General features: G+C 41.8%; 1 protein-coding gene across 11 annotated transcripts in view; it reads right to left on the reverse strand.

The window, feature by feature from the left end:
* LOC110535590 (dnaJ homolog subfamily B member 6) overlaps positions 1 to 20862 on the reverse strand; it is a 63419-nt gene extending 42557 nt beyond the window's left edge. For 7 of the 11 annotated variants that reach the window (XR_016484447.1, XM_021620674.3, XM_021620670.3 and 4 more), the window contains exon 1: positions 20555 to 20846. The gene's annotated coding sequence lies outside the window, so the exon portion shown is untranslated. Of the gene's footprint in view, positions 1 to 5354; positions 5744 to 20554 lie in introns of those variants that run through there. The other 4 variants (XM_090189884.1, XM_021620671.3, XM_021620678.3 and 1 more) reach the window with 3 other exon arrangements.
* Between the last annotated feature and the right edge of the window lie 4385 nt (positions 20863 to 25247).

The following is a 25247-nucleotide window of genomic DNA, read 5'->3' on the forward strand; positions in this document are numbered from 1 at the left end:
ATAGCTCTTGGTGGTTTTTGCAACTGTACTTGAAGAAACTTTAAAAGTTCTTGAAATTTTCCGGATTGACTGTCCGTGATGTCTGAAAGTAACGAAGGACTGTCATTTCTCTTTGCTTATTTGAGCTGTTCTTGCTATAATATGGACTTGGTATTTTACCAAATAGTGCTATCTTCTGTATACCACCCCTACCCCTACAACTGATTGGCTCAAATTAACTTGTTACAAGGCAAAACTGTTAATTGAAATGCATTCCAGGTGACTACCTCATGAAGCTGGTTGAGAGAATGCCAAGCGTGTGCAGAGCTGTCATGAAGGCAAAAGGTGGCTATTTAACACTTGTTTTGATTACTACATGTGTTATTTCATAGTTTTGATGTCTTCACTATTATTCTACAATGTAGAAAATAGTAAAAATAAAGAAAAACCCTTCGATGAGTAGGTGTTCAAACTTTTGACTGGTACTGTATAGACTAGAGCATACATAATGTATATCTAGTGTTAGAGCTGGGTAATATAGTGCCTTTTAAGGTATACTGGTATGAATCCACATATGGTAAGGATCCTATAATGATAAATTGCTACAGTACTATATAAAGGAAAAATTCTACATATTGGACAACTTCAATGTTAGTCTAGTCCTAGTTTGGTTAAGTATAAAACAAATCAAAATGGAAAACGCCCATTAAAACCACTTAAAATTATGGGCTGTGTTTATCATGCGTCTCAGAGTAGGAGTGCTGATCTAGGATCATTTTTGCCTTTTAGATCACAATGAATAAGATTACACACACAGAGGGAACCTGATCCTAGGTCAGCACAGTAGAGAGTGCTGAAGGAGATCCGTCACACAACACAGGAAGAAATCTCCTTGATTTCATGACTGTGGCCTCACATTGTTCAACACCTAATCATTAAGGCTAATTAGGAGTCATTATGTGAATAGGGCTGGTATTCCCTGTGTATTTTGAAATCACATACAATGTTTAAAAGTGTATTGATTAATTACAGAGGGAGTGTTGAGAAATAAATAAAGAACGAAAGAAAGAAAGAAAGAAAGAAAGAAAGAAAGAAAGAAAGAAAGAACGAGAAAGAAAGAAAGAAAGAAAGAGAAAGACAAAGAGTGAGAAGCAGTGAACAGGACATACAGAGATAGAGCGATTAGGAGAGAGAGAGAGAGAGAGAGAGAGAGAGAGAGAGAGCGAGAGCGAATACAATACCGCAGTAAAATGGCCAGTCATCAAAATGGCACACGTACTATTGAGCAAGATCACCACAAAATGTCAATAGCTCAAGGTGCTTACCTACTGGTAGCCATGAGGCTGTTCAGCAGAGACAATGTACTAACAGACAGAGGTATCTTAAATCATGGGTTTAGGGTTTCTATGCATCCCTTAGACAGCAAGACCCTTAGACAGCAGATCCCAAGGCAGTTAACCCACTGTTGCCCGGGCGCCGAAGACGTGCATGTCGATTAAGGCAGCCCCGCGCACCTCTGATTCAGCGCAGCACTATGCTCTAGTGTGCCTCCCAAAATGACACCCTAGAGAGAGAACAGGAGCGAGACACAGATGTTTCCAGATTAATCTACGCTGGGAGAAGCTCTATGCTGTACAATGGCCAGCAAATGATCTTAAAACAAACTTGACATGTCTCCACTAACTGCTCCCGAGTGGCACAGCGGTCTGAAGCACTGCATCTCAGTGCTAGAGGTGTCACTACAGACCCTGGTTCGATCCTGGGCTGTATCAAAACCGGCCGTGATTGGGAGTCCCATAGGGAGGTGCACAATTGGCCCAGCGTTGTCCGGGATAGGGATTGGTCGGGGTAGGCCGTCATTGTAATTAAGAAAAAAAAAAAAAATATATATATATATATATATATATATATATATATATATATATATATATATATATATATATATATATATATATATATATATATATATATGACTACAAAACACCATAGCTGTGTTCAAATATGCATACTGACATACTGTACACTACATACTATTAGTTCATTTTAGTATACTGTAAACTGACAGTATCGTTTCACTTGAGCATACTAGCGCTTCGCCCGTCTACCGTCTAAGTTGATGCGGTTGCTATGCAACCTCTTGCTAGCTTGTTAGCATAACAAATGACTAGACATTTTACAATTTCGGGTGTGTTCGTAAATTCAATCTGGAGCGCCAGAGTGTGCTCTGGGCATTCGTAAATCCAGAGCGTTGTCAGATTGTCTCGTCGTAAATTCAGAGCGTTTCTGTAACGATCGTCGTCCTCCTCGTCTGAGGAGTAGTAGGAAATATCAGACCAATGCGCAGCGTGGTACGTGTTCATGATGTTTATTTGCCTGAACACTGAAATACAAAATAACAACGTGAATAAACTAAACGAACGAAACAGTCCTGTGTGGAACAAACACTGACACTGAAAAATAATCACCCACAAAACACAGGTGGGAAAAGGCTACCTATGTATGATTCTCAATCAGAGACAACGAACGACACCTGACTCTGATTGAGAACCATACCAGGCCAAACACATAAATGCAACATAAAAAAACGAACATAGACTACCCACCCCAACTCACGCCCTGACCAAACTAAAACAAAGACATAACAAAGGAACTAAGGTCAGAACGTGACAGTTTCGCTCTCAGAGTGTTCAGAGTGCACACACTGGACGCTATGGCCGAGGAGTAGGGTTGATCCGAGCTTTTCAACTGCAGTCAAGCACCCAAGCTAACTGGCTAACATTGGCTAGCTACTTCCAGAAACAAATGAGAGAACACCTCACTCTGACCATTTTACACGCCCTACCAGAACTGGTTTGGCTGTTTTCATGTTATCCAGAGAGTTGGTGACCGGCTGTGCTGCTGGCAACAATTGAATTAGGCTCTTTTTTTTGCCAACGTTTACTGACCCTGACCATATTCAACTGGTGTTGAGCGTTCGTAAATTCATTAGTTATTCTGCGTGAGAGTGCTCTGAAATCGTAGTATTTAGCCACAATTAACAATGTCCATTAAAACGCACCACGACTATACCACTATGAGAATAATCAAGAATGAGAATAATCAAGTCAATAAATATTGGGTAGTTAGTTAATATACTGCCTGGCAAGTTCAATGTATTAGTAGCCAACTAACATTAAGCAACTAGCCAACATACCGGTAACGTTACATACTAGAGGTCGACCGATTACTCGGAATGGACGATTAATTAGGGCCGATTTCAAGTTTTCATAACAATCGGAAATCAATATTTTTGGACACCGATTTGGCCCTATTTTTTTTTTACACCTTTATTTAATCTTTCTTTAACTAGGCAAGTCAGTTAAGAACACATTTTTATTTTCAATGACGGCCTAGGAACAGTGGGTTAACTGCCTCGTTCAGGGGCAGACCGACAGATTTTCCACTTGTCAGCTCGGGGGATTCAATCTTGCAACCTTACAGTTTGCTAGTCCAACGCTCTGACCACCTGCCTCTCATTGCACTCCACGAGGAACCTGCCTGTTACACGAATGCAGTAAGAAGTCAAGGTAAGTTGCTAGCTAGCATTAAACTTATCTTATAAAAAACTATCAATCAATCATAATCACTAGTTAACTACACATGGTTGATGATATTACTAGTTTATCTAGCGTGTCCTGCGTTGCATATAATCGATGCGGTGCGTATCGTTGCTCCAATGTGTACCTAACCATGAAAATAAATGCCTTTCTTAAAATCAATACACAGAAGTATATATTTTTAAACCTGCATATTTAGCTAAAAGAAATCCAGGTTAGCTGGCAATATTAACCAGGTGATATTGTGTCACTTCTCTTGCGTTCATTGCACGCAGAGTCAGTGTATATGCAACAGTTTGGGCCGCCTCGTAAGCATTCATTCAAACAGCACTTTCGTGCGTTTTGCCGGCAGTTCTTCATTGTGCATTTATGACTTCAAGCCTATCAACTCCTGAGATTGGGCTTGTGTAACCGATGTGAAATGGCTAGCTAGTTAGCGGGGTGCGCGCTAATAGCGTTTCAAACGTCACTCGCTCTGAGACTTGGAGTGGTTGTTCCCCTTGCTCTGCATGGTTAACGCTGCTTCGAGGGTGGCTGTTGTCGTTGTGTTTCTGGTTCGAGCCCAGGGAGGAGCGAGGAGAGGGACGGAAGCTATACTGTTAAACTGGCAATACTAAAGTGCCTATAAGAACATCCAATAGTCAAAGGTTAATGAAATACAAATGGTATAGAGAGAAATAGTCCTATAATTCCTATAACTACAACTTAAAACTTCTTACCTGGGAATATTGAAGACTCATGTTAAAAGGAACCACCAGCTTTCATATGTTCTCATGTTCTGAGCAAGGAACTTAAACGTTAGCTTTCTTACATGGCACATATTGCACTTTTACTTTCTTCTCCAACACTTAGTTTTTGCATTATTTAAACCAAATTGAACATGTGTCATTATTTATTTGAGGCTAAATTGATTTTATTGATGTATTATATTCAGTTAAAATAAGTGTTCATTCAGTTTTGTTGTAATTGTCATTATTACAAATAAAACAAAATCGGCAGATTAATCGGTATCGGCTTTTTTTGGTCCTCCAATAAATCGGTATCGGTAGCGGCGGTGAAAAATCATAATCAGTCGACCTCTATTACATACTGCTTTAATGCTATGCGGTTTGTAAGGATAGCGTAGGTAAAAACATTGTCAGCCAACATAACGTGTAACTTATTTGAAAAGTCATTACATTGCTCAACATGTCATAATTAGTTAAAACAATGAATTTTTATCTGCTTTCGTCGAACTTCAGATGCATATTTTCCGTCATTTTCTTCAAATAAGAAAGCGTTGTGAAACCATGCCCATTTTCTGAAGAATTGCATTATGGGCTCAAAAAGTACAGCGATAGTGTCCACTGCTTATATACTTTGTATTTTGGTGAATTTAGTACGACATCTGGGAATTTCTGGCATACTAACTATGTCCAAAATTCACGTCACAAAAAGTATGGTTAGTGCGGATAGTATGAGTTTTCAAACACAGCTCATGATTCCACTGCACTAACGATGGGTCAAATCAGCCCTCGTCCTCAACTAAACCTGAAACCATTGTGCAGCCCATGTTGTCCAAAGATAGACGGACAAAAAGCGACCAACGAAAGTCCTATACATGTTCAAAGATAATTTAGCCATGTCAACTATATTTATTACTAAACGTCAATCACACATGGGCCCAAGCCCAGATTTAAAACAAACTGATAAATGAATTATATTTGTCAAATAATGCCTTCTTAACTACATAAACAAACTGATAAACAATGAAATCAACTTTGTAGAGCGATCAGTTACCAGTTCCTCTAGTAGTCCAGTTGTATCCTGTTTGTTTGCTATTAATAGCCTCTGTGCCCTTTTCTGTTCTGGAGTGAGAGTGAGTGAGAGAGAGACATGGCAACAGACAGATGACGGTTCCTCTCTCAGATGAAGGCTCACACACCACAGGGGTTTCGAATGGGAATTAGTTGTGGACAGCGAAAAGGTCAAGAATGTTCCAAGAATTAAAAAGCAGACCGTTTGAGCAAGCGTTGATAAACACTGATAGAAAGATAATGAATCTCTCTTGTCCTTCTGTCCCGCTCCCTTCCAATAGAACTAGATCATGAATAAGACAGTCGTGCTCAAGGCACACATTCACAGCTGAGAGCAGAGCCCTTGTTCATGAAGTGTTTTATCATGGGAATGCGGATATAGGATCAGTGTTGCCTTTTAGGTCATGATCAAATCAGATTGCATGGACAGGGACGACCTGATCGTAGATTAGCACTCCTACTCTGAGACACTTTAAGAAAACGGGACCCGGACACTGATCCATCCATGATTGTTTGGCTCTTTCATTTTCTCCACAATCATCTCAATGTCTTGAACCAAGGCTCCCTCATCCCCCATCATTCCCCTCAGGCAGATTTGTAATGCTAGCCAAAGGATCAGACTACTCTCTGTGCTTGCGTGCGTGTGTCCGAGCAATGAATGTGGGTCCATCAATCCCACACTCCTATTTCACAGGGGTGCACCTACACCTGGTATCTTTTGATCTGCGGAAGGGGAGGCACAAGCGCTCACGCAAGATTTGGTTCTTGGTTGCCGAGTTTAGGTCAGATCCTACATTACATCCATCTACTATCAATTAACAAATATATTTGATCCATATATGCAGAACGGCAGCACAACACTGTTGCAGTAAATTCCCAATACAACAAGTGAGCGTAACAACCTGTTAATGACCTTTATGTTATGAATGCCTATAGGTTATGAATGCCTTATATGTTATGAATGCCTATGTTATGAATGCCCAGACAGATGGGTCTGGAGAAATGTAACCACTCAAATTCATAGATAGAGCTATCGATGCAAGGACTGACCATACATGATATCAGTGTAAAAAAAATCTTATATTCTGTACAGTTTATACAGTGTGTAAACAGGGTGAGCAGAATGAATCCAAACAGAGCAGAGCTAGGTGGGAACTAACAAAGAATTTCCATCCTGGTTCCACCACTCGCACTAGTCTAACATCTAAACCTCTCCCCCCAGAATCATAAAACACGGGACGAGATGTTAAAAACTGTCCATTGTGCCAATAGATGGAATGCACTCGCATGAGATTTGCCGTGATGTTGACAGAGTGGCATGGGAGGTTTATTTCTTAGACTGGGTTAAGATGTCAGAACCTAAATGGAGCGCTCTTGCAAGATTTGATTCTGAGTTTCCGAGATTAAAACCATTTCTCAGTTATTTTTTAGTACTGCTGTGCCAAATTACACTTCAAGGTAGAAGCTTATGAAGACAATATTTGATGAAAGCAACTAAAAATATCTTTCATGTGGATTCAGCGAGTACACAAGGGTGCCAAGATAGTCAATCTTCCCAGAAGGTTTGATTTGATTTAACAATTAAAATGTGGTAAAATGAGAACTAATTGTTTGAGTTTGGAAGTTTGGAGTTGGAGTTTGGATGGACACCATGGGGCCGTGTTTCCACACGCTCATAAAATCTATTTGACTGGATCAACTACAGATTACTATCTAAAGCCCATACTAGTATCAATATCCCCATACAGTGGGGCAAAAAAGTATTTAGTCAGCCACCAATTGTGCAAGTTCTTCAGACAAAATGTGGGGGAAAAATCCAGAACATTTTTAATGAATTTATTTGCAAATTATGGTGGAAAATAAGTATTTGGTCAATAACAAAAGTTTCTCAATACTTTGTTATATACCCTTTGTTGGCAATGACAGAGGTCAAACATTTCTGTAAGTCTTCACAAGGTTTTCACACACTGTTGCTGGTATTTTGGCCCATTCCTCCATGCAGATCTCCTCTAGAGCAGTGATGTTTTGGGGCTGTTGCTGGGCAACACAGACTTTCAACTCCCTCCAAAGATTTTCTATGGGGTTGAGATCTGGAGACTGGCTAGGCCACTCCAGGACCTTGAAATGCTTCTTACGAAGCCTCTCCTTCGTTGCCCGGGCGGTGTGTTTGGGATCATTGTCATGCTGAAAGACCCAGCCATGTTTCATCTTCAATGCCCTTGCTGATGGAAGGGGGTTTTCACTCAAAATCTCACGATATATGGCCCCATTCATTCTTTCCTTTACACGGATCAGTCGTCCTGGTCCCTTTGCAGAAAAACAGCCCCAAAGCATGATGTTTCCACCCCCATGCTTCACAGTAGGTATGGTGTTCTTTGGATGCAACTCAGCATTCTTTGTCCTCCAAACACGATGAGTTTTTACCAAAAAGTTATATTTTGGTTTCATCTGAACATATGACATTCTCCCAATCTTCTTCTGGATCATTCAAATGCTCTCTAGCAAACTTCAGACGGGCCTGGACATGTACTGGCTTAAGCAGGGGGACACGTCTGGCACTGCAGGATTTGAGTCCCTGGCGGCGTAGTGTTTAACTGATGGTAGGCTTTGTTACTTTGGTCCCAGCTCTCTGCAGGTCATTCACTAGGTCCCCCCGTGTGGTTCTGGGATTTTTGCTCACCGTTCTTGTGATCATTTTGACCCCACGGGGTGGGATCTTGCGTGGCGCCCCAGATCGAGGGAGATTATTAGTGGTCTTGTATGTCTTCCATTTCCTAATAATTGCTCCCACAGTTGATTTCTTCAAACCAAGCTGCTTACCTATTGCAGATTCAGTCTTCCCAGCCTGGTGCAGGTCTACAATTTTGTTTCTGGTGTCCTCTGACAGCTCTTTGGTCTTGGCCATAGTGGAGTTTGGAGTGTGACTGTTTGAGGTTGTGGACAGGTGTCTTTTATACTGATAACAAGTTCAAACAGGTGCCATTAATACAGGTTACGAGTGGAGGACAGAGGAGCCTCTTAAAGAAGAAGTTACAGGTCTGTGAGAGCCAGAAATCTTGCTTGTTTGTAGGTGACCAAATACTTGTTTTCCACCATAATTTGCAAATAAATTCATTCAAAATCCTACAATGTGATTTTTTGGATTTGTTTTCTCATTTTGTCTGTCATAGTTGAAGTGTACCTATGATGAAAATTACAGGCCTCTCTCATCTTTTTAAGTGGGAGAACTTGCACAATTGGTGGCTGACTAAATACTTTTTTGCCCCACTGTACATACCCTATTTGTACAACTACGGTTGCAAAGGGTCGGAAACTTTCCAGGAAATTTCCAGAAATTTTCCATGGGAAGTTTAGCCTGGGAATTTGGCATATATTTTTTTGCTTATAACACTGAACCTTTTTTGTGGGATACACATAAGGCAATTCTGGGTCTTGTGGCATATTTTGGTTAAATTATCCCTAATTGAATGGAATTGCAACCCTCTGCATGCACAACACATTCTTCCATCACATGAACAGCTGATTCTCAAGATATTGCACACTAATGAGATGCTATTGAGCCCACACCACTACTAGACTAAGATGTTTTATTCAACAAGCAGGATGCACAGGATATACTGAGAACACCCAACAAGGCAGGCATCACCATTATCGGCAAGAGAAAGAGACGCAGGTACAGAGGACACAGAGCACGGTGCCTCGTAAGGATCCGGAAAAGGCGAGTGGGAAAGCTGCCGTTAGTCAATATTACTCGCCAATGTACAATCATTGGACAAACTAAACGAGGTACGATCACGAATATCCTACCAACGGGACAAGACAAACTGTAACATCTTATGTTTCACTAAATCGTGGCTGAATGATGACATGGATATTCAGCTAGCAGGATATACGCTGCACCGGCTAGATAGAACAGCACACTCTGCCAAGACGAGGGGGGGAGGTCTGTGTATATTTGTAAACAACAGCGGATGCACAAAAACTAAGGAAGTCTCTAGATTATGCTCGCCTGAAGTAGAGTATCTTATGATAAACTGTAGACCACACTTTTGGCCAAGAGAGTTCTCATCTATACTTTTCGTGGCTGGTTATTTACCCCCACAGACGAAAGCTGTCGCTAAAACCGCACTCAGTCAGCTGAGTCCTATCAACATGTGAAATGCGCAACCAGAGGGAAATAAATTCTAGATCACCTGTACTCCACACACAGAGACGTGTGCAAAGCTCTCCCTCGCCCTCCATTTGGTAAATCTGACCACAATTCTATCCTCCTGATTCCTGGTTACAAGCAAAAATTAAAGCAGGGAGCACCAGTAACTTGGTCTATAAAAAAAGTGGTCAGATGAAGCAGATGCCAAACTACAGGACTGTTTTGCTATCACAGACTGGAACATGTTCCGGGATTCTTCCGATTACAATGAGGAGTACACCACATAGGTCACTGGCTTTATCAATAAGTGCATCGAGGACGTCGTCCCCACAGTGATACTCCAACCAGAAGCCATGGATTACAGGCAACATTCGCACTGAGCTAAAGGGTAGAGCTGCTGCTTTCAAGGTGCGGGACTCTAACCCGGAAGCTTATAAGAAATCCTGCTATGCCCTCTGACGAACCATCAAACAGGCAAAGCACCGATACAGGGATAAGACTGAATCGTAAGACACCGGCTCCGACGCTCGTCTTATGTGGCAGTGCTTGCAAACTAATACAGACTACAAAGGGAAGCACAGCCGCGAGCTGCCCAATGACACGAGCCTACCAGATGAGCTAAATAACTTCTATGCTTGCTTCGAGGCAAGCAACACTGAGGCATGCATGAGAGCATCAGCTGTTACGGGCGACTGTGTTTCACGCTCTATGTAGCCGACGTGAGTAAGACCTTAAAACAGGTCAACATTCACAAGGCCACGGGGCCAGACGGATTACCAAGACGTGTGCTCTGGGCATGTGCTGACCAACTGGCAGGTGTCTTCACTGACATTTTCAACATGTCCCTGATTGAGTCTGTAATACCAACATGTTTCAAGCAGACCACTATAGTCTGTGTGCCCAAGAACACTAAGGCAACCTGCCTAAATGACTAGAAGGTATTTGCACTGGTGACAGACAATGCTGCGAACATGAAGGTGGCTTGGTCTAAAGTGGGAGGAGTCCTACCCTCACATCACACCCATTGGCTGTGCTGCTCATGCATTGAATCTGCTCCTCAGGGACATCAAGGCATTGAAAACAATTGATACACTCTACAAGAGAGCCAAGGAAATGGTTAGGCATGTGATGGGTCATCAAGTTATGGCAACAATCTACCTCACTAAGCAAAGTGAGAAGAATAAGAGCACCACATTGAAGCACCCCAGCAACACCCGTTGGGGTGGTGTTGTCATCATGTTTGACAGTCTCCTGGAGGGGAGGGAGTCTTTCCAAGAAATGGCCATATCACAGTCTGCCGATATGTACAGCCCCATCAAGAGGATCCTCCTGGATGATGTATTTTGGAAGAGAGTGGTAAGCAGCCCGAAACTCCTGAAACCTATAGCAGTAGCCATTGCACAGATTGAGGGAGACAATGTCATCCTGTCTGATGTTCAGACTCAGCTTGCAGATGTAAGAGAAGAAATCTATACTGCTCTGCCCACTTTACTGTTGCTCCAAGCAGAGGAAACTGCAGTTCTGAAATACATAAAAAAGCATGAAGCCTTCTGCCTGAAGCCCATACACGCCGCAATGTAACGTAAACTCACTCACTTTTGTACATCGTCTTGGTCCGTACAATTGACCTTATTTTAGTGCCCAAAAAACGTAATACTTCCAGATCAACTGTAATGTCAATACCATTGTAAAGCACAATTTCTCCCCTTTCCAACAAATTCCATTACGAGACCTTCATGATGCCCATCTCTGCATTATTCAAGAAGGCAATGAACTCCATTGGGTCTTTTAAAAATCGCGGGTGGGGAATCGAAACTAATGCGTGGTAGTGAGGACAGATGTTGTGTGGGAAAACTACATTTTTTCACTCGATCTCTCCAACTTATCACCTTATCGCCTCTAAAATGTAAATAAAACACTATAAAGAGTTTATATAATGTGTCATTACATACCTATTTGAAGGTTTGTGTCGAATTTGAATCGGGTTTTGAGGGCGGTGCTAAAGTGATCTTAGAAGTAAATAGCGGCTTTGAGAGTCATGATCGCATGCTGTGATGACGCAAAAAAAACAACTAGGTAACCCCCTTACCCCGTCACTGTCCATTTCTTGTTTTTAAACGATGAGAGAAGTGCTACACCTTGTGGATAGAGATTGTAAGAGAGAAATAGTTGCTTTATGCGCGCTGTACGTTACTGCATGGCACGTCATGATGTAACGGAGGGTCCGTTTTTTCAACTTTTCTCCAATACTATAGAGCCATTACCATGTCGATCAACGCTTGAATAGAAACGTAGTTCCCACCCCAGATGTTGAAGTCAACACAATCGCTACAGTCCCATTAGTTTCCTTTGCAGCCTCGTTTGCGCAGTTGCGCACATTTGTATGGAATGGGGTGAGTTTACGTTACATGTTGGACCCCAAGTATGCTGGCAAGAGCATCCTGTCTGGTGCAGAGATGAACAAGGCCTATGGTGTCATCGATCTATTTCCAAAGCCCTTCTTACATCAGCTGATGTCACAAAGTGCTGTACAGAAACCCAGCCTAAAACCCCAAACAGCAAGCAATGCAGGTGTAGAAGCACAGGGGCTAGTAAAAACTCCCTAGAAAGGCCAGAACCTAGGAAGAAACCTAGAGAGGAACCAGGCTATGAGGGGTGGCCAGTCCACTTCTGGCTGTGCCGGGTAGAGATTATAACAGAACATGGCCAAGATGTTCAAATGTTCATACATAAATGAATAATAAATCACAGTGGTCGTAGAGGGTGCAACAGGTCAGCACCTCAGGAGTAAATGTCAGTTGGCTTTTCATATCCGATCATTCAAGGTGGTCATCACTACCGTGTCTCACCACCTTAGTACACTTCCAAGCAAGTGCTTTGGGATGGAGATGCAATATGGCAATCATGCCAACATATCTCATCAGCCACCTGGTGGAAGGGACTTCCTGGGTCTGAGGCTGTTTCCCCTGTTGCCTCCATCATCATGCAAATCGCATCAACATCAGCCACCTCAGAGCGCAACTGGTTCTTGTTTGGGAACACACACACCAAAGCACGCAACAGGCTGACCAATACAAGGGTTGAAAAATTGGAGGCCGTCCGGGAACATTTTAGGCTTTTTGAGCCTGACAACAAGCCATCCTCAAAAAGGTTGAAAAGTGACAGTGAACATGAGGCCTCAGAGTCTGATGTTCAAAAGGTGGACATTGAGGAGGTCCAGGGAGAAGACACGGAAGCCTGAGAGGAAGACAAGCAAAGCTTTAATGTCTACAGTATCATTTTACAGATGTATGTTTTTGGAGAAGCGATGGATCATTGGGGATCATTCATTTTCCCTTTCTTTTGTTGTTCAGTGAAATCATCCCATGTGAAGAGTCAACTCATTTAATTAAAGTTAAATTCATAACTAAATTATTAAGTGTTTTTAATTTGGAAGGTTTAATAATTTGCAATTATGTCTACTTATGATAAGGTAAAAGGTTTATGTTTGTCTCCATATGATATGGTAAATTTATCCAATGCAAAAAACATCTACATTTAAATGGTATTAATATGCATATATTTCCATTAATTCCCCTATATTCCAGTTAATTCCCATATATTTCCACGGGAAGTTTCCACCTCTGAATATTCCCCAAAATGTGCAACCCTTTGTACTACACACTTGACAAAGCAGTGATCGAACAGAGTTTGTCTGCACAAAAAATGTTTTACACAACTGTTGCGTCACAAGAATATCAGTTGTATCATATCCATTGTGATGTAAAATGCGTTGTACATCGGTTATACAACCCGAGCGTGTACAGGGTCAGTATGAAGAAGTCAAACCTCATCAGTAATGCCTTGGTAAACGTGAGGTAGTAGAAGTAGGCTACTGGAACAGTTCCCATTGCTCGGGGCAGGTTCTAAAATATGACTCACGTCTTTGCCAGCTAGTGAAAACAGATTTAGAGGGAACAGAGCGAAGTAAGCCTAGCCAACAGAATTAGGGAGGAGTACTATCATTAGCTCTTCCTAAAAAAGTATTTGCCTACCTCTGTGTAAAATGCAGGTGAAATAAGCCTAGCAAACTTGTTTTCGATTCACATTAGTCTGGGATGGTAAGCGTCGGGTCTAGCAGTGTGGGGGATGCAAATAACTACACATCAGACATTTTAGTTCATTCATGCATAACTTCTGTATGTAGGCTGCATGTAAGATACCTGATTTGTATAACTGGCATCTAGTGAGAATGTGGTTTCTGTGACATAGGGAACAAAACATAGTGTTTTAAATGCCCAGATTAGTGGCAGCATGCTGTAAAGTCATTGTGAGCCCACTAGAATTCAGGCATCCTCATGGACTCCTGTCCTGTGCTGGTCAGAGGTGGTGGCCCTCTCGTGTCACTGGTTCCCTTTTTAAAAAAGAGGTGTTTGGGGTTGTTGCATCCATTTCTGGACTTGATTCTTGAAGAATTTAACTTATAATTGAATTATGAGCTTAGTTCAACTGTCTTACCCCTTCAGAATGCAAAATATAAATACTTGTTTTACTCCTTTGTTATTAATCACTAAATGGTAAAAAAAAAAAAAAGTTAAAATTGTCATTTTGATCTCATGGATGGTCAGTCCTTGCATCCATAGCTCCAGAGCCTGACCGCCCATTGGGCAGGATTAGGCTGCCGCATAGGGCATCAGATTGACGAGTACGGCATTTTCCGAGCTAAACTGACGAAGACACACATCCAACAACACATCACATTATTCTTCCCAAAAACAACTTATCTCATCCAGTGGCATGATGCTGATACCGCCCCCTGATAAGCAGTGCCCACCTTGCCAAAGTCAGGGGCGCTAAATATTTAGCTCTCCAGGGTACTGTTGGAGAGACAACGCTGCGGCGCTACACCAACATTATGTCCAAAAAGTATGTTAGAAAGACTGGCATTTTCTGTAGCCTACCGAATGGAGATCAAATTTATGACAATGTCATGAGACTGGAACTTTTTACATCATGCACGTTTCTCGGATCAAATAGCGTAAAGGTTACTAAAAGCTTCACTCCGTTGTGTGTGGGTGGAGTGGGATTTTTGTAGCAGTGGACACCTTTTGGTAACATGATATCCTTGTCGGTCCAACTCACAAAAAAAACTCCTAGCTTGGTGAGCAAAAAAAATAATTAAATAAAAATAAAACACCTGCTAGAGAAGACAGATTTTGGGCCCAGTTATCCCTTTGCCTCTTCCTCTCTGGTAGTAGCTAGCTGGTAGCCTGGCTAGCTGGCTTTAGCCTGGATAAAAAGCCTTTTTAGCTTACCACATCTCCATGTGAAATAATCAGATTTATAATTTTAAAAAATATGCACTGGCAAATATTCTTATACTTGCCGGTGTAACCTAAAACATTACTCCAGTTTGATGTGCTACTTGTGTATTAATTTCCATATCAGCTAAAAATAGAACGTCATGTTTTGGTCACAGAGAAGAAAAAAAAGCACATTGGCGAGAGAAGGTTATCCCATTTCACAATAGCCTGGAACCACTAGTTATTACTTCTAAACAAAATACCTTTTGGGGTGGATTCTTGTTGTTTGGTTTACTGTTTGAACAGTCGCTGAGATTATATTTGGTTATCAATGCAAAATAGGCTACTTTGATGAATAGCCTATAGATCGGAATCAAGGAACCAAGCGACAACACTGCCCCAACGTCTGTGGAAGGAACGGTATGCCGAATGCCGGCGCGTATATGTATTCCCATGGAATAAATGTTGTGGATCTTAATGTTTTTCCTCATAATCCTGGACTATCGGACCACCATTTTATTACGTTTGCAATTGCTACAAATAATCTGCTCAGACCCCAACCAAGGACCATCAAAAGTCGTGCTATAAATTCACAGACAACACAAAGATTCCTTGATGTCCTTCCAGATTCCCTCTGTCTACCCAAGGACGCCAGAGGACAAAAATCAGTTAACCACTTAACTGAGGAACTCAATTTAACCTTGCGCAATACCCTAGATGCAGTTGCACCCCTAAAAACTAAAAACATTTCTCATAAGAAACTAGCTCCCTGGTACACAGAAAATACCCGAGCTCTGAAGCAAGCTTCCAGAAAATTGAACGGAAATGGCGCCACACCAAACTGGAAGTCTTCCGACTAGCTTGGAAAGACAGTACCGAAGAGCCCTTACTGCTGCTCGATCATCCTATTTTTCTAACTTAATTGAGGAAAATAAGAACAATCCGAAATTCCTTTTTGATACTGTCGCAAAGCTAACTAAAAAGCAGCATTCCCCAAGAGAGGATGACTTTCACTTTAGCAGTGATAAATTCATTAACTTCTTTGAGGAAAAGATTATGATTATTAGAAAGCAAATTACGGGCTCCTCTTTAAATCTGCGTATTCCTTCAAAGCTCGGTTGTCCTGAGTCTGCACAACTCTGCCAGGACCTAGGATCAAGAGAGACGCTATGATGGGGTTTTAGACCCCATCATAGCACTGAGACGGCACTTGTGAAGGTGGTAAATTACATTTTAATGGCATCGGACCGAGGCCCTGCATCTGTCCTCGTGCTCCTAGACCTTAGTGCTGCTTTTGATACCATCGATCACCACATTCTTTTGGAGAGATTGGAAACCCAAATTGGTCTACACGGACAAGTTCTGGCCTGGTTTAGATCTTATCTGTCGGAAAGATATCAGTTTGTCTCTGTGAATGGTTTGTCCTCTGACAAATCAACTGTAAATTTCGGTGTTCCTCAAGGTTCCGTTTTAGGACCACTATTGTTTTCACTATATATTTTACCTCTTGGGGATGTTATTCGAAAACATAATGTTAACTTTCACTGCTATGCGGATGACACACAGCTGTACATTTCAATGAAACATGGTGAAGCCCCAAAATTGCCCTTGCTAGAAGCATGTGTTTCAGACATAGGGAAGTGGATGGCTGCAAACTTTCTACTTTTAAACTCGGACAAAACAGAGATGCTTGTTCTAGGTCCCAAGAAACAAAGAGATCTTCTGTTGAATCTGACAATTAATCTTAATGGTTGTACACTCGTCTCAAATAAAACTGTGAAGGACCTCGGCGTTACTCTGGACCCTGATCTCTCTTTTGAAGAACATATCAAGACCATTTCAAGGACAGCTTTTTTCCATCTACGTAACATTGCAAAAATCAGAAACTTTCTGTCCAAAAATGATGCAGAAAAATTAATTCATGCTTTTGTCACTTCTAGGTTAGACTACTGCAATGCTCTACTTTCCGGCTACCCGGATAAATAAACTTCAGTTAGTGCTAAATACGGCTGCTAGAATCCTGACTAGAACCAAAAAATTGTATCATATTACTCCAGTGCTAGCCTCCCTACACTGGCTTCCTGTCAAAGCAAAGGCTGATTTCAAGGTTTTACTGCTAACCTACAAAGCATTACATGGGCTTGCTCCTACCTATCTCTCTGATTTGGTCCTGCCGTACATACCTACACGTACGCTACGGTCACAAGACACAGGCCTCCTAATTGTCCCTAGAATTTCTAAGCAAACAGCTGGAGGCAGGGCTTTCCCCTATAGAGCTCAATTTTTATGGAACGGTCTGCCTACCCATGTCAGAGACGCAAACTCGGTCTCAACCTTTAAGTCTTTACTGAAGACTCATCTCTTCAGTGGGTCATATGATTGAGTGTAGTCTGGCCCAGGAGTGGGAAGGTGAACGGAAAGGCTCTGGAGCAACGAACCGCCCTTGCTGTCTCTGCCTGGCCGGTTCCCCTCTTTCCACTGGGATTCTGCCTCTAACCCTATTACAGGGGCTGAGTCACTGGCTTACTGGGGCTCTCTCATGCCGTCCCTGGAAGGGGTGCATCACCTGAGTGGGTTGATTTACTGATGTGGTCATCCTGTCTGGGTTGGCGCCCCCCCCTTGGGTTGTGCCATGGCGGAGATCTTTGTGGGCTATACTCAGCCTTGTCTCAGGATGGTAAGTTGGTGGTTGAAGACATCCCTCTAGTGGTGTGGGGGCTGTGCTTTGGCAAAGTGGGTGGGGTTATATCCTTCCTGTTTGGCCCTGTCCGGGGGTGTCCTCGGATGGGGCCACAGTGTCTCCTGACCCCTCCTGTCTCAGCCTCCAGTATTTATGCTGCAGTAGTTTATGTGTCGGGGGCTAGGGTCAGTTTGTTATATCTGGAGTACCTCTCCTGTCCTAATCGGTGTCCTGTGTGAATCTAAGTGTGCGTTCTCTAATTCTCTCCTTCTCTCTTTCTTTCTCTCTCTCTCTGAGGACCTGAGCCCTAGGACCATGCCCCAGGACTACCTGACGACTCCTTGCTGTCCCCAGTCCACCTGGCCGTGCTGCTGCTCCAGTTTCAACTGTTCTGCCTTATTATTATTCGACCATGCTGGTCATTTATGAACATTTAAACATCTTGGCCATGTTCTGTTATAATCTCCACCCGGCACAGCCAGAAGAGGACTGGCCACCCCACATAGCCTGGTTCCTCTCTAGGTTTCTTCCTAGGTTTTGGCCTTTCTAGGGAGTTTCCTAGCCACTGTGTTTCTACACCTGCATTGCTTGCTGTTTGGGGTTTTAGGCTGGGTTTCTGTACAGCACTTTTGAGATATCAGCTGATGTACGAAGGGCTATATAAATACATTTGATTTGATTTGTATAACAAGGAGCCACCTCTTTGGTGAAAAAAAACGACATTGAAACACTGAGCTAGGCTCTGTATCCTCTATCACCACAGTGTGTGAATTTACCTTAACCTGGTACTCAGTCAACAACAAAAAAAAGTGCTTTGATGTGAATATGACGTGACCATATCCTAAAAACAGGTGAAAGTAAAATGGACAATAAGGAATGGAAAATCAGGCTACTCACAACTGCGGTCCTTGAGTTTCACCCCGTGGGCTAAATTGTTATGATAATCAGTGATTACAAGTTTGTATGCCTCAATTTCTGACGAGCTGCATCATAGCGGGGAGAAAATGCATCTTCATTTCCCGCTGTGTAAACACATGGATTCTCATTGCTAATAGGCTCGGGATAACTCCTGAGCAAATTGGGTAGCTGACATTGAGTTTAAATTGACTAAATTATTAGTCACAGGAATCAGGACTATTAAAGCCAATGCAACTGCGTTGTCGCACATAGTTCTGAGTGTTAGTTCGAATCAGAGAGGGATTATTTGTTCAATTGTATTATTTCCCCCCCCCCCTCCCCCTCATATTGCCAAATGTCAAATTAACTAAAATGCCTAAACAAAACAACGTGTTCATACAAGTAATGTGTTTATTATAGAAACATGCTCACATCAAAGCCATCAAGATGCATAACTTGTCCCAAACTTCATATTACTTTTGCTTTGGTCTTACAACATGCAGAAGGAAACAACGTACTAGCCACTAACTGCAACGTGAATAGGCTATATTCAGCATAACCCCAGTATTGCCCCCGTCTACCCTAATCTGCATTGGATGTGCTCATAAATACGCTGTTACTCACTCAACGCTTCAGAGATAAAGTTATAGTGCTGCGTGCATTTCATCAAACGCTCGCAGTCAAACAACCAATAATAAATACTGCATGCCTCTGGTTCTTTTCCTGTGTTTGGTGAGTGTGGATAGTGTTCACACCAGTCCAAACGAACTAAGGGGGAAATCGAACCAGGGTTCGGAAGAGAGAAAAAAACATTCCAAACCAATTTGGTATGAATAAACAGTAGGCCTACAAATTTCATTGCGGAATGACAGTGTAAAGTACACTATTCTAGTTTTGCAGCGTTCCTTTTTTTTTGCCTTGCCTAGGGCGGCAGAATTGCCCAGACTGGGCCTTCATAGCTTTGTCTATGAATTTGAGAGCGGTTACAGCACCATCCCCTCGCCAAAAAAGCGTTGGGGTGCCGACTTTGTTGTTGTTTGAATACCAGATTATCCCTTTAAAGCCTCATTTTAACGTTTTAAGCTTAGCCGTGCTCTCTTTCAGGGAGTTTACTCTTAGAAGTATTGCTTATGAGAGTGTTTAGGTGAGGTATGTGACATTTTGAAAGTGTTATGTGACCAAAAGTAAAAATAAGTAGCCCAAAAGTTAACAACCAGACGACATGTTAATTACAGAGAACTCAAATATCACAGAGTAGACTGTAAATGAATGACTGTTTTATCACTTAATCAAAGTAACGTATCACTACTGTTAGAAAGTAAAAATGCCCTCTGTGAGTTTCCCAGTCTGAGTGAAACAGACATTAAAAACCTATACATTCTGGGAAGATCTGCTATAAGCCTTGCCTCAAACTGTTAGTTTGCAGTGATGGCAAATCCTATCTAACAGAAATTGAAAATAAGAAATTCTCTAGAACAGCACCTGTGAGGATACCTTCACTAGGGGGAGCAATATAAATATCACTACTCTTCAGTTCTAGTAAGTTCCAGAAAGTTCAAGATCACTTAAAACCAACAGAGCTTGGGTTATAGTTGAGGTGGTAATTTAATAACATAATTACCCGTTACTGTGCTCTATTGATGAGGAAAGCATCACCTATACATCATTGCATATAGTAAAATACTTTATGCTTAATATTTACTAATAGCCTTTAGTGGATTCTAATGGCATTTGTTAAGTATTGACGATTACGTTTCTCATTCGTTCTGCCTGTCATTCTAGATGTGATAATAATACGTATTCACCACTACCTCCTTGAAATGTTCTATCAAATGCATGGCATTGTAGTATTGCATTCTCTTCTGCTGCCAATGGTGCACTGACAAATAAACAAATACAATACGAACTGTGAATACATTGAACTAAGTTGACACACATTGCGAATGCATGGGAATAACTCATACGACACTTATGGTAGTGACCGCCGCTCTCCAGGTTGCGACATTGAAAAGCATTACGCGTATCTCAGTAGGCTCTCGACGCTGACAGTAGCGAAATGCCAGGTGGATTTTTAACGCTGACAAAATGAACCCAAATGTATAATCACCCCACGACAGCATTCATGTCAAAAGTTAGATAAATATGATAGCAATAAAGAGAGAAAATGCTCTCACCTTCCACCCCAGCCGAGGAAATGTGCCCGTGTCTTCGTTTACTGACCTATGTGACTCCCAATCCACTGGGTTATGTTTTAGTGATCCGTCTATGGTTGTAAACTGTGCGTGTACGGAAATTATGCTTGTGCTTGGGCTACCTCATCAGCGTTTGAACTGAACAACTCCTACACGCTTTTTACGATCTCATACACACATTGCTAGTCTCGTGAACTCTGACTGTAAAACATCCGTATGCCTATATGAGCTGCAACTGACGCGCTCCGCGTACATGTGTTTGTGAATACCACTGTCACTTCCTGCATCAGACCGAAGGGGTCGGGAACAATGTTGGGAACAGTTGGGAATGGAGAATTGCCAATTTGCACGAAGGTTGATTACTCAACACTGTTTAGTGTTTCCACGTTAGAAAAGTAGCCTATGAAGGAATACGAAAGTATTGGGTTATTGTAAAGTGGCGATTATAGCAAGTATATCTTGGAGGGGAGAACTCACCAATTTTTGTGTACATGCATGCCAGCAAAGCCACAACACAACATTAAACAATACATTAATTGGAATATGATGTTGACAAACGGTGCCCACAAACTGTTAGGGCCTACATAAAGCTGTCCCAACAGCAGAGTCCCAACAGCAGTCCCAACACTGTTACACCTGGCTATCAGTGAAACCTTGTCTGGCAGCGAAACAGTTCATTCGGGCTCATTTACTTACTGCATTTTTAAAAAACATAGCTGATTTGGCTGACTTGCTTAAACAAATGTGTTTTTTACTGACAATTGAGATGTACAAACTATGGCATAAGGGGACGAGCGCATAAAAGGCTATCCGTAATTTCGATTAAGATATTAATGAACAAGCTAGGATGGACGTAGTCAATACAACTATTTGTTCAGCTCTTTTGAAATGCACAGTGACAGAATTAATAACATGTGCTGTTCTTACAGTATTGTCTTTGTACACCAAGTCTGAACTGTAGGATAAAGAAAGGTGCACATAAGCAGACAATGAAAGTTCTTACAATATTCAATGATGAAATTTCTCTAAAACAGACTCCAGGCTGCATGTGCACCACCTGGTCAGAACAGTAGGCTAAGTTATGAGGGGAAAAGGGACCAAATTATTAGGGTGAGGCACATGGGCTACTAACAGCTTACTACACAACATTCACTTTTATTTTCTTAGCTACAGTATACATACCTTCCTGGCATATTACATCATTTACAGTTGAAGTCGGAAGTTTACATACACTTAGGTTGGAGTCATTAAAACTTGTTTTTCAACCACTCCACAAATTTCTTGTTAACAAACTATAGCTTTGGCAAGTCGGTTAGAACATCTACTTTGTTTTACAGCAATTGTTTACAGACAGATTATTTCACTTATAATTCACTGTATCACAATTCCAGTGGGTCAGAAGTTTACATACACTAAGTTGACTGTGCCTGTAAACAGCTTGGAAAATTCCAGAAAATGATGTCATGGCTTTAGAAGCTTCTGATAGGCTAATTGACATCATTTGAGTCAATTGGAGGTGTACCTGTGGATGTATTTCAAGGCCTACCTTCAAACTCAGTGCCTCTGCTTGACATCGTGGGAAAATCAAAAGAAATCAGCCAAGATCTCAGAAAAAAAAATTGAGACCCCCACAAGTCTGGTTCATCCTTGGGAGCAATTTCCAAACGCCTGAAGGCACAACGTTCATCTGTACAAACAATAGTACAATAGTACGCAAGTATAAACATCATGGGATCACACAGCTGTCATACCACTCAGGAAGGAGACGCGTTCTGTCTCCTAGAGATGAACATACTTTGGTGCAAAAAGTGCAAATCAATCCCAGAACAACAGCAAAGGACCTTGTGAAGATGCTGGAGGAAACAGGTACAAAAGTATCTATATCCACATTAAAACATTAAAACGAGTCCTACAGTATATCTGCAGTATAACCTGAAAGGCCGCTCAGCAAGGAAGAAGCCACTACTCCAAAACCGCCATAAAATAAGCCAGTCTACGGTTTGCAACTGGACATGGGGACAAAGATTGTACTTTTTGGAGAAATATCCTCTGGTCTGTTGAAATTGAAATTGAACTGTTTGGCCATAATGATCATAGTTATGTTTGGAGGAAAAAGGGGAGGCTTGCAAGCCAAAGAACACCATCCCAACCGTGAAGCACGGGGGTGGCAGCATCGTGTTGTGGGGGTGCTTTGCTGCAGGTGGGACTGGTGCACTTCACAAAATAGATGGCATCATAGGCAGGGAAAATTATGTGGATATGTTGAAGCAACATCTCAAGACATCAGGCAGGAAGTTAAAGCTTGGTCGCAAATGGGTCTTCCAAATGGACAATGACTCCAAGCATACTTCCAAAGTTGTGGCAAAATGGCTTAAGGACAACAAAGTCAAGGTATTGGAGTGGCCATCACAAAACCCTGATCTCAAACCTATAGAAAATTTGTGGGCAGAACTGAGAAAGCATGCGCGAGCAAGGAGGCCTACAAACCTGACTCAGTTACACCAGCTCTGTCAGGAGGAATGGGCCAAAATTCACCCAACGTATTGTGGGAAGCTTGTGGAAGGCTACCCGAAATGGTTGAACCAAGTTAAACAATTTAAAGGCAATGCTACCAAATACTAATTCAGTGTATGTAAACTTCTGACCCACTGGGAATGTGATGAAAGAAATAAAAGCTGAAAGAAATAATTTTCTCTACTATTATTCTGACATTTCACATTCTTAAAATTAAGTTATGATCCTAACTGACCTGAAACAGGGACATTTTACTAGGATTGCATGTTAGAAATAGTGAAAAACTGAGTTTAAATGTATTTGGCTAAGGTGTATGTAAACTTCCGATTTCAACTGTATGCAGCACCATACAATACATTTTTGGACTCAACTTGTTGTGCTGTGCTTACTTGGACAGGAAAGTGGGGCAGCAGTTCTTTGTGGGAAAATTTTGTTAACAAAGCCTGGCATTTTCTTGATTTTATGGTGTTTTCAAGACAACTGGGAACTCAGAAAAAAACAAGGTTTAATCATGACGTTAGTGATCTTCAGGTTGGAGCTTTAGAAAGAGGCCAAAGTTCCTGACTTTGAATTTTGAGTTGGATGACTGTTCAAAACATATTTTCCCAGTCTGAGCTCATTTTTTTCAGAGTTCCCAGTTGTCCTGAATTCAATGAAATTTCCAGATGTTTTGAAAGCATCATAAGTCATGCTGGATTGACAGCATGGTCAATGTTGAATGTTTATGCTTTTATGATTGGAACAGAGACCCTTAAACCCAGACTTGGACCACACATCCACTCCACTGAATAGCAGACTAGTGATTGCTTTGCAATGCTCTCAGTTAGCCACTGATTCCTTCCAAATCACTCAGTGTTGAATTTGTAATGTAATGTTTGTCCCATAGCCGATGACCACCGATATGTTTTATCTATAATTTCTCTTGATAATTTCTCTTCATATGACAAGGATTTGTCAGTAGATTGTCGACTTGATTCATGATGATGACTGCTAGCTAAGATTTTGAAAGGAGCGTCGTCCGGGTTAGGGGAGGGTTTGGCCGGCAGGGATGTCCTAGTCCTATCGCGCTCTAGTGACTCCTGTGGCGGGCCGGGCACATGCACGCTGACACGGTCACCAGGTGTATGGTGTTTCCTCCGAATCATTGGTGTGGCTGGCTTCCGGGTTAAGAAGTAGTGCCGGCTTGGTTGGGTGGTGTTTCGGAGGACTCATGGCTCTCGACCTTCGCCTCTTCCGAGTCTGTATGGGAGTTGCAGCAATGAGACAAGACTGTAACTACCAATTGGACACCATGAAATTGGGGAGAATATATATTTTTTATAATTGAAAAATAAATAAAAATAAAAAAGATTTTGAAAGTGTGATGTTGACATGCAAATGTCAATGGGATTTGATAGGAGTGACGCCAAATTCAAGCTGGTTTCCCTTGACACTTGTTTTGGTGCGCCAGAACCATTCACAGTTGAGCACGCTCAGTTTAGCGGAACACTGATTGGTTAATTTGTTGAACAAAATAGCATCAGATAGATGGCCTACATTCATGTAGAGAGACAGAGGGGCGCTGTTTCACTTGCTCGGATGCTTTTTCCTGTGAGATAAATTCAGCCTCCTGCAAATTAAAGGAAACTTATGAAACACAGAGAGACGAAAGATGCATTATTTGATGTTTTTACATTTTTTCGGGGCCATGGCGCCATGAATACACGCCACTGGGGTCCATGGCATCCATGAATACACGCCACTGGGGCCCATGGCATCCATGAATACACGCCACTGGGGTCCATGGCATCCATGAATACACGCCACTGGGGCCCAGGACCGAGTTCGGGAAACCCTGACCTAAAGGACATGCCTAAACCGAACCTCATAAAGCAATTCATTAAATGTTTTAAATTAGGCCTAATGCCAATGAAAATATACTATCCTAATTTAAATTACGATATGGCTAATGGTAAATGTACAATTATTCAACTAGCCTATTTCATGATTTTTAAGAAACTGACGCCAAAACGGGGAAAACTGCTATAATTTTAATTCTACCAGTGAGAAATTACATTAGGCATAGGCTCAAAGACATTGACACAGCCAAGGCCGTCTATGGCATAGATATCATATTAAATCAAATAAATTAAGTATTCAACTTCCTATTTCTATGGTGTGC

Source organism: Oncorhynchus mykiss, chromosome 11 (genome assembly GCF_057628025.1).
Source record: "Oncorhynchus mykiss isolate SJ-2025 chromosome 11, ASM5762802v1, whole genome shotgun sequence".
Taxonomy (NCBI): Eukaryota; Metazoa; Chordata; class Actinopteri; order Salmoniformes; family Salmonidae; genus Oncorhynchus; species Oncorhynchus mykiss.